Raw genomic sequence first — 11,704 nt, 5'->3', positions numbered from 1 at the left:
TCCAGAAATAAGATAAAGTGACTGAGGCAAATGAGCTGGAAGTAGACCTACACTCCATACTGGAAGATGGGCAGGCTTTGGAAATGCCAGAGAAGGAATTCAGAAAAATGATTATAAAATGTATCAAAACACTATATAATGGAGTTGAGAAAATAAGGAAGAAGTTAGGAAAGTGCTAAAGGAACAATCAAATAAGATAGATACAGCATTGGAAACAATTCAAAACCTACAGAAAGAGGTCCAAACAATTAATAATATAGTATCAGAAATGGACAATACACTGAAAGGGCAAAGGAGTAGAATTGAAGAGACAGAAGCCAGAACTAGTGAGCTAGAAGATAAATCTCTCAACACTACTAAGATAGAAGAGCAAAATACTTCCCTGGACCAACCTCACAATCATTGCTATGCCTGAGCCCACTGCTGTCATCATTGTGCCAATCCATTTTGCTTGGGGTCTTCCTCTTTTTCTCTGACCCTTCACTTTACCAAACATGATAGATATCCTTCTCCAGTCCCTCCTGACAATATATCCAAAGTATGAGTAATCTGGCCATCCTGGCTTCTAAGGAGCACACTGGCTGTACTTCCAACACCAATCTATTTGTTATTTTGGCAGTCCATGGTACTTTCAATATTCTACTTCAACACTGTAACTCAAAGGCATCAATTATTCTAGTCTTCCTTATTCACTGTCCAACTTTCATATGCATATAAGGTTATTAAAAATACCATGGCTTGGGTCAGGTGCACCTTAGTCCTCAAATTGACATCTCTGCTCTTCAACACTTTGAAGAAGTCTTATGCAGCAGAGTTACCTAATGCAATACATCATTTGATTTCTTGACTGCTGCCTCCATGAGTGTTGATGGCTGATCCAAGCAAAATTAAGTCTTTGACAACTTCAATCTTTTCTCCATTTAGATGGATGTTATTTATTGGTCCAATGGTGAGGACTTTTGTTTTCTTTACATTGAAATGCAACCCATACAGAAGGCTGTGGTCTTTGATCTTCATCAGTTAGTATTTTAAGTCCTCTTCACTTTCAGCAAGTAAGGTTGTATCATCTGTTAATGAGTCTTCCTCCAATCCTGATACCATGTTTTTCTTCATATAATCCAGCGTCTTGATTTAGTGGCTCAGCATATAGGTTGAATAAATATGGTGAAAGAATACAATCCTGGCACACACCTTTTCTAACTTTAAACCATTATGTGTTCCCCTGTTCTGTTCAAACAACTGCCTCTTGGTCTATGTACAGGTTCTTGGCTGAAAGTAGAAAACACCAGAAAGATTTTTACCTGTTCTTTATTGACTATGCAAAGGCTTTCAATTGTGTGGACCATGACAAGCTATGGACATCATTGCAAACTAGGAGTTTTCCAGAACACTTACTTGTGCTAATGAGTATAACCTGTACATAGACCATGAAGCAGTTCTTCTGACTCATAGTAACCCTGTATAGGGTTTCCAAGGAGTGACTGGTGGGTTTGAACTGCTGAGTGACCTTGCGGTTAGCAGTCCGGTGATTATTCTACAGCACCACATGAGGATTTTGTCTTTCTTATTTGTTGTTCAGCATTTGCATGCATATGAGGTCACTAAAAATATCATTTCATTTGTCAGATGCACCTTAGTCTTGAATGTGACATCTTTGCTTTTTAACACTTTTAAAAGGTCTTTTGTAGCAGATTTGCCAAGTACAATATGTCATTTGATTTCTTGATTGCTGCTTCCATGAGAAATCCACAATTGTTTAGCTTAATTAGAAAAGAATGCCTGCCTTGAGCACTATGCTTTTTAATACAATGATATGAGATCAAACTGACAACAACTTAAAATGTTAGGAAGCTTGGGGACAATGAGTTTGTTATTGGGGGAGGAACACTTCAGAAAGAGAGGGTGAGAATTATCGCACAACTTTAAAAATGTCACTGAGTTGTACATGTTGAAATTGTATGTTCAACAAAAGGAAAAAAACAATTTAAACAACAACAAAAAAAATCTAAGTGTTGTCCTCACTACTGAAATAAATTCAGTCTCCAATTCTTTACAAAACTCTCAACCCTATTTGCAGTTCTTAACCTGTCTTCTTCATTCATATTAAAAAAAAAAAAAAAAAAAAGACCCAGGTCATGTATCTCTACTTGGAACTTAAAACAGTAGTTGTTCATTTTGCCCAAAGACACAATTTGACTCTTAGAGACTATAATTGCAATCTTGCTAGAATGCCTTCTCCATTTTGATCTGCTCTAGTAATGTATCAGGGATTCAATTAGGATTTGGGTGGGTCACCACTCTGTCGATGTTCTTACTTATTTTAGAATTTGGCTGCTGCAAATTCTTCTGTGTTCTCACCATCAGAAAGGAACCCACCACCACAGGGCTCCGTGTTGGCTGTGGTATAAATATCATGCATCCCTTTCCGTCTAAAAAAGAATGCCTATTTTCAAATTAGAAACTTCCCAAAATTGGTTTTATTAAGATGCTCAGTGGTATTTTTAATGTCCAAGACTCAGGTTTCATCATATATCGTTGGAACAAATGCCATAGCACAACAGAATTTCCACCGTATTTCATCAGCCCCATCTAATCTTCATAATTCAGATGATTAAGAGACTATTTTAGTTTTAGTTTCCCAGTTTACAGATTTTTTTAATGCATTCTGAAAGATGATCCTGTGACAGAACTCCCTTATCTTTACTCCAAGTGGAATTGGGAATGATTGCCTCGAATCTTCTTAGGAATGTTGTCAAAAGTGTGGGTTGTATCATATCTGCAAGACTACTGCATTAGCCAAGGAATTTGGTTTTAACTAAGGGAAACACATTTAAAGCTATCCTAGGCATAAAAAAAGAGCGGGAGAGAAATATACTATAGTACACATGTGTTTCACAGCATCATTCAAAAGGACAAAGACAAGAAAATACAAGCAATCAGGAACAAAGGCGACCTCTCATTCAGATTCACATTCTCTTTTAACTCTTGGTCCTGCTGCTCTTTACACTACAAATGTGGTACATTGTTTGCAGCTGCTGTCCTCCTGTGCACAGAGGGTCCTGGTCTATGTAACTTGTCACAGTTGCAGCCAAACCCATGAATGCACTTCTCTTAGTGATTTTTCCAAACTCCTGGGAAAGAGAATTCAATTGGCCCAGTTTTCAGTAAGATGTACAGTCAACTAAGACCAAGAAGGTGAGGTCAGAGAAGCCCTGTAAATTTGACTGCTGGTTCTCATCCTGTAGGGAAGATGGGAGCCTGGATGGGGTAATAATAAGCTGTAACGAAACCTAAATATGTGCTGCCTTTCAGAATTGCTTTGACAATGTTTCCCCAGGCTAATAAGAGGCATCTGTAATGTTGTCAGGAACACTGGTGCAGACATTAATGCTGCTAACCAAAAGGTCGGTGATTTGAACCAAGTTACTCCACATGGGAGAAAGATGTGGAAGTATGTTTCTATACAGATTACAGCCTTGGAAGCCCTATCAGGCAATTCTTATAGGATCTTATAGTTTTATAGGATCTTATAGTCTTATAGGATCACTTATAGGATCATTATAAACCAGAATCAACAGAAGACAAGCTTAAAATAAACAATAAAATAACAAACAACTTCCAAATCTCAGTTCCTCTGACAGCAAAGCTTTCATTCCCACCCATAGAGCATGTCCTCAGCAGGTCCCCAGCAAGTTGTCTCCACTTCATCTTCACTCTGGGACCCAGGCTAACAGGCAGAGCCTCCAGTACTCCAAAAGACTCATTCAATGCAAAATCAGCACAAACCTCGCAAGTGCTTTGCCTGAAGGAAACAGTCACTTCCATTCACATTTCATTGGCTAACACAAGTCACATGGCTGTTGAGCACCAGAAAGATTGATCTTTTTTGTAGCTGGCACCTGGGGAGCTAGGCTATCAGTGAGCAGTAGTAATGATTACCACAAGGCCTCATGAAGAAAATGAAGGCTAAGAAAATCGTTTTTCTATTCAGAAATACCACTGAACATCATGCCATGAGAAAAGCTGGGATATAGCTAGCAAACCTGTTTACATTCACTTTGATATTCATTTACGTTCATCCTGACCTATTGGGCATAAAATATTTTAAATTACTGTCATTACTTTTTTATTTATATTGGAATCCCTGAGTGGTGCAAACCATTAATGTGTTCATTGGGCGGAGCTAAGTGAGCATGTGAAAAAGGTCTGGTGATCTACTTCTGAAACTGGAGCCTTAGGAAGCATAGTTCTACTCTGACACATACGGGATCACCATGAGTCAGAATCTACTTTGGCAACTGTTTTGTTGTTGTTTGTTTGTATTAACTATCTTCAAAATTAAAGAATTGGGAGAAAACAAATATTTATAAGATATAGTAAGAAATTCCTATGCGAGTCTTGTCACATACCATGGAAATCAGTTCAGACTCATAGCAACCCTGTATAGGGTTTCTGAGCTGTACATTTTTGCAGGAGTAAAGAGCATCATCCTTCTCCAGTGGAGTGGCTGGTGGGCTTGAGCTGTCCACCTTGGGCTCACAGTCCAGTGCTTATCCTACATGCTCCCTCCTATACGAGTTGTTGTTCAGTGCCATTCAGTCGGATCTGACTAACAGCAACCCTACATAGGGTTTGTGAGGAGCCGCTGGTGAGTTTGAACCACCTACTTTGCAGTTCAAACCAACTTTGTGGTCCAGTGCTTATCCTACATCGCCACACCACTACTCCATAGTTTCTAGAATAATTTCAATCGGTATACAAGGAGACTTCAAAAAACTTGTGGAAAATGGAATTAAAAGATATGGATTTTTTTCCCCATAAACTTTTGGAAGTCCCTCATATACCTACTTAATTTCTAGAATAATTTCTTTAAGGACTGTTTCTAACCCAGTCTTATGATTGAGATATAAATCTGTGAGATGGCAACACATTAAATCAATTACTACAGGTGGTGTAAATAATAAACTCAAATCAATTTACGTTACTAAATGAGAAGATCAAAAATATTCCATTAAATAAGAGTTCTGCTATTTAAAAAGCTTTATCTTTTTATACAATCTCACGACTTTAGGTTATATTTATGTCTAGAAAGATTGGCAATACAACTTCATTTGCTTATACCACCATAAATATATATCAAAAAATAGCATTAGGGCAAAAGCACATAGGTGGTGTTCAATATGTCTGATGAAGCTGAATAAGGCTAAATTTAAGAAATATATGAATGATAAATATACATTTACTCCTTAATTTGTTTAGATGATGAATTTTGTTGTTTACACAATTCATAGAATGGTAACAAAGGTTTATGACTAAAATATTGCATTGGCTCCCATACACAACAATGTCCAGTAGTAAAAAATACTTTTCCTGGACCAGATACAACTCAAAGTGCAGCAAGAAAAACTTGTCAACAAGATTACCATGTACATTAGATGATTTCAAGACAAGTAGTAAAAGGAGTCTGGTGTGGTGCTGTGGGCTAATTCATCAGACTGCAAAGTCACTTGAACTGCAAGGTGGATAGTTCAAGCTCACCAGCTGCTCCTTGGAAATCCTATGCAGGGTTGCTATGGGTCAGAATTGATGCAACGGCACTTAACAACAACAAGTAAAGGAATGTGCTGATTTCAGTTAGGAAGACGTGTCTATATGTGTATGTGTGTGCATTGTTGTATGCTGTAGAATGGATTCCAACTCACTGTGACCCTATGTGACTGACTAGAACTACCTCACAGGGTTTCCTAGGCTGTAATCTTTATGGGAACAAATCTCCAAGTCTTTTCTCCTGTAGATTGGCTGGTAGGTTAGAACCACCAGTCTCAGTTAGGGACTCAGTGCTTAACTATTGCACCACCATCACTCCTATGTGTATGTATGCACATTGTTTAAAAAAAAAAAAAAGAGCCTCATTTATCATCAAATTACAGTGTAAGCATTAGAAAACTGGATTAATATTAAGCATAGTATTTCTGGACTAGTATTTAAGTGGTCTTCTCCAGTAGGCATGCCAACTTAATACAAGAAGAAGGCAATATTTATATTTTAATGGAACAGTGTTATTATTTATAACTGGTACTGGCACAATTGGTTACATATACATCTGGAAGAAAGAAAGAGAGGATCTTACCTCACACCACTTAAAAAATAAATTCCAAATGGATAGAATGCGTACATGTAAAATTAATGAATTAATTCAAAATTAAAACACCTAGGAAAGTATTTTTATAAGCTGGGAGTGGATGAAACTTTTCTAAACTAGACAGGAAATCTAAAGTCCATAAAGGCAAAGACCAATGTAGTCAATGAAATAAAATCAAGCATTTTGGTTTAGCAAGAGATACCAAAAAAGTCATATGACAGGCAGTGAAAAAGACCACAATCTAGATGATCAATAAAAGATTATTATTCATAAAATTCATACAGTTCCTACAAATTGATAAGGGGAGAAAATGCTATCTAAGACTATGTGTGACTTCACAAGTGGCAGAAAGACAAATTAAAATGGTGACAACCACAGAAAAGATGTCCATTCTCATCAGAAAAATGCAAATTCAAAAGTGAGATACCCTTGTTCAGTGATTAGATTGGCACAAATTTAAAAGAGCAATAACACCCAGGGTGGCAAGACTTTGCTGGTGGGAATAGGCATGGTCATAACTGTACCCCAATAATGTCTCTTAACATTAAATATATGCCTATTAGTTTCCTAAGAATTTTATTTCTGGTTATTTTCACTAAGAAAAAAAAAATTAAAAAGGTAAATAAATCTCTGATGTGTAGGGCTGTAGGAATATGGATGCCAATCACAGCATTACTTACAATAGGAAGTGCGCATAAGAATCACTTAACAATGCACGAAATCCCTTTCTAAAATTAAGCAAGTTATGAATAGATTATAAATAAAATGTTTTAGAATACTTATTCTAAAATATCAGATACATAGTTTGTTGTTGTTACGTGCTGTTGAGTTGGTTCTGACTCACCATGACCCTGTATAGGCTATAAATCTTTATGAAAGCACAAAGCCTCATCTTTCTCCCGAAGAACAGCTGGTGGAGGCCCAAACCACTGACCTTGTGGTTAGCAGTCCAGTGCTTATCCTACCGAGTCACAATGTTCCCAATATACAATAGAGCTTATGAAATTGTATGTATTAAATACAAGGTAAGAGTATTGCTGTTAAGATTCCAGGCTATACACTCCCAGGTTTATTCTAACAAAACATGTTTAAACATGTCTCTGCAATCAGTGAATGACTGCAGACAAGTTCTCTTAGTAATACACTTGTCCTAGTCTCATTAGGGAGCTTCAAAAATAAAGTTCAATCAAAGCAGTGACTTCCAAGCTGATCTGCTGAGCCAGTTCAATTCGAGGCCACAAAGTCAGCTCAGAAGGTTATGGCAACTCTTTTGTGGGACTTCAAAGGGGTAATCCTGATAGAGTTCCTCAAAGGACATTCAAAGGGGACTGTAAGGAAGAAGTTTTATGAATATTGAAAATAGCATTGGTGAGAAAAAGGCCAGGAAACCTGCACTGCGGAATTTTTTTTTATTTTTAATCATGACAATGTACATGCTCATTCTTCAAGATTAGCAAGCGCTGGCTTAGGAGAACTTCACTGAGAATCTCATTGGAAAGCCTTACCTCACCCATCCACTAGCGTGAACTTACCCACTCAGACTTCTTTTTGTTCCTAAAACACAAAGAACATTGGAAAATGACAATATTTGAGTTTCTCAAGGATATCAAAACTGCTCTTTGGACATGGTGTAAATTGAAGAGTGACGAATTCTTCTGGAAATCTTTCAAAAGATGGAAACACAACCTCAGAAGTGTGTACAACTACATGGAGGATATGTCAAGAAACAGTAGTTTCATAATGTGATATTTTGTGGCGTTGTAGTATAAGCACTGCACTGCTAACCACAAGGCCAATGATTCAACCCCACGAGTCGCTGCTCAGAAACCCTATACAGGGTATCTACGAGTCAGAATTGACTTGATGGTACACGACAACAATATATATGTTACAGTTCAGAAAAATAGTGTGTATATACATATATGTGTAGTCCTGGTGTGGCACTGTAGGGTAAGCACTGGATTGCTAACTGTAAGGTGGATGCTTCAAATCCATCAGCCGTTCCTTGGGAACCCTATACAGAGTTGCTATGAGTTGGAACTAACTTGATGGCACTTAATAACAACTTGCATATATGTATGTGTGGTGCTGCAGGATCAGCACTGGACTGTGAACCACAAGGTCAGCAGTTCAAACCCACCAGCCACTCCTTGGAAACCCTATAGAGGGTCACTATGAATTTCAACTAACTCTCTGGCATTTAACAACAACAATGATTTTGAAGCATTGCTTTTTTACTTACCTTATATATTACATGTAACATAATACAAGGGGATTTTTTTAAGTTTATGAAAAAATGAGATTAAAGGTTAAAAATTTAAAACATAAATGTTATTTCTCAACATGAGTTCCATGGAGTACAATATACTTTTGTAAACAATTTAGTCCAACCTTAAAGAACTGAGGGTCCTGGAAATGTAACCATGTCAATGCACCTGTTTTTACCTTATTAACTGGATAAAACTGGTGCCTTTTATATATAGATATAGATAAAGATATAGATATATATAAATTTTTTGTTATTGTGAACAGAGTGAAGTTTTGCACAGTGTTGTTTTACATTCAACAAATCATATAGTTTGCTTCATTATGTGGGTGCAATCCCTTCCCTATACCAACAGTTAACAGCATTTACCTCTATTCACTTTATCTATTGCATTCCTCTGTGTCTACCACTACCTTCATCTCTCCTTTGCTAACTTCCCTCTTGTTGTATATTGCCTGTACTGTCAAAACTAGTGCCTTTTAAAGAGTTTTTACAATTAGGAATCAAAAAGAAGTTCGAAGGAGCCAAATCAAGACTGTAAGGTGAATGTCTAATTATTTCCCATCAAAACTCAGGAAAAGTTGACCTTGTTTGATAATAGGAATGAACAGAAGCATTGTTGTGTTAGTGAAGATTTCCCAGATGTTTTTCTGCTAAAACTTTGGCTAACTTTCTCAAAACACTCTTCTAATAAGCAGACAGATGCTATGACTCTTTGGCCCTCTAGAAAGTTAACAAGCAAAATATCATAAGCATCTCAAAAGACTGTTGCCATGATTTTTGCTCTGCTTTTTTGTTGGTCTGCTTTTGCTTGGACTGGACAACTTCCTCCCCTTGGCAGCCGTTGGTTTGACTGTGCTTTGTGTTCAGGAGCATACTAGCAAAGTCATGTTTCAACTTCTGGTACAGTTCTCTCAAGAAATGTTTCAGGATCTTGATCCCACTAGTTTAAAATTTCTATTGAAAGCTCTGCTCTTGTCTATAGTTGATCTGGGTGCCATCAAGCAAAAAGCGTGCTCAGCTTTAAGTTTTCCATGAGAACTATAGAAGCTGAATCAATTGAGAAGTCTATAGTATAGGCTACTTTTTCTGCTGCTATTGTAGGTCCTTTTCAATTAGAGAACAAACAAGATTTTTTCCTTGCAAAATGGCATGGTTGGTCTACTACTGCAGGCTTCATCTTCAACATTGTCTTGTCTCTTTTTAAGACAAGTTAGCCATCTGTAAGGAGTCATAGTGTGGCCCTGTGAGGTAAAGCACTGGACCACAAGGTTGGTTTGAACCACAAAGTCAGTCATTCAAACTCACCAGCCACTCCTTGGAAGCCCTATACAAGGTCGCTATGAGTCAGAACTGACTCCGTGGCACTTAACAACAACAACATCCATTTGCAAACTGCTGATTGCTTTGGGGCATTATCCTTTTAAATTCATCATAAACCATAAGTGATTTCATCAGTTTTCCAATTAAGCTTCAGTACAAAAATTGATATTTGTTCTTGCTTCCGTTTTAGCAGTACTCATGTTGCGTTGATAGGGATACTTATCAAACTGATGTCTTATTCTTAGTACCTCAAACTAGATAGATCCTGTTCAGACATGTTATAACAATGAGCTTATTTGGGTGCAAAAAATTAAAATCCATGCATAATTTACTCATAATGCTCATTTTCCATAACCTATTTGAAGAATCCCTCATATATATTCATATATTGTTGTTGTTAAGTGCTGTTGATTCGGTTCTGACCCATAGCAACCTTGCATAGGGTTTCCGAGAAGCAGCTGGTGAGTTTGAACCGCCAACCTTGCAGTTCAAATGGACTTGCAGTCTGGTACGTTAACCCACAGTGGCACACCAGGACTCCAATATTCATATATACATACATACAAACATATTTATGCGTGTATAGATGTAATTATATGTGTGTATATATATATATAAATATATGTGTATGTGTGTATATATATATATATATATACATATATACATACATATGTTATAGCTAAAGAGCTCTGGTAGCGTAGTGGTTACGAATCGGGCTGTGAACCGTAAGGTCAGCAGTTCAAAACTACCAGCTGCTCTGCGGGAGAAAGATGAGGCTTTCTGCTCCTATAAAAATTTACAGCCTTGGAAACCCTGTTCAGGGTCACTATGGGTCGGAACCGGTTGGCTGCACCATGTCATCAGCACTTTCCATTCAAGGTCACTGTTGTGCAAGTGTGAATGTTTGTTGTTGTTGTTAAGTACCGTGGAGTAGGTTCCAATGCATGTGATGCTGCACAGGATTTCTGAGGCTGCAAATCTTTATGGGAGCAGAAAGCCTCATCTTTCTCCTGTGGAACAGCTGGTAGTTACAAACTGCTGTCCCTGAGTTTAGCAGCCCAATTAGTAACCACTACACTACCAGATATCTATATATCTACATTCAACCAATACTCTAAGGAAGGTAAAAGATTCTTTTAAAAAGTTGTTACAGGTGATGAGACATCATTAGGAGCCTGAGAGTTAAAAGGCAAAGTATGAACTAGAAACATCCTCAATCTCTGACCAAGGAAAAGGTCAAAAGTCAACCATTAATTAATTAATGCTTACAGTTTCTGGGATTCTCAAGGGTCAGTATTGGAACACTATCAGGAAAAATGTTCAACAATCAACAGTGCTCATTACAGTGAGATACTCATTGAAGATCTGAAGGCTAAACTTCAGATTAAGCATAGAGGACTACTATCCAATAGCTTTGTGATCTTGCATGACAATGCACATTCACACACTTACACCCACACTGTTGACACCAGCAAAACTTCGTTTTGAGGTGTTAAAACATAGTCCTGGTCTTCTCCATCGGACATTCACCTGTTTAGTCCCCTGAAAGCATCCCTTATAGGATGAAGATTCACCTCTGATGAAGAAGTGATGGTAGAACTGCATTTGTGGCTCACAGCTCAGACTGAAATATTTTTTAATAAGGGAATATGAAAGATTGTTGTCAGATGCACAAAGTGTATTCAAAAGCAAGGAGATTATGTCGCAAAATGCTGTATTTGTCTTTTCTAAAAGTTAATTAAAATAAATTCTACAGTCAGAGTGTGGAAATTTTTTAACTCACCCATATACATACATGGAGTCCTGGTGTGGCATAGCAGTTAATGAACTGGACTGCAATGTTGGTTTGAACCACAAGGTCAGTGGTTCAAGCTCACCAGGTGCTCCTAGGAAATCTTATACAGGGTCATTGAGTCAGAATCAACTCAATGGCATTTAACAACTATATATATATATTTAACATAGTTAAATAT

The sequence above is a fragment of the Chrysochloris asiatica genome, unplaced genomic scaffold (genome assembly GCF_000296735.1).
Source record: "Chrysochloris asiatica unplaced genomic scaffold, ChrAsi1.0 scaffold00043, whole genome shotgun sequence".
NCBI classification, from domain to species: Eukaryota; Metazoa; Chordata; class Mammalia; order Afrosoricida; family Chrysochloridae; genus Chrysochloris; species Chrysochloris asiatica.
The sequence above is the reverse complement of the archived record's forward strand: the minus strand, read 5'-3'. Positions refer to the sequence as shown.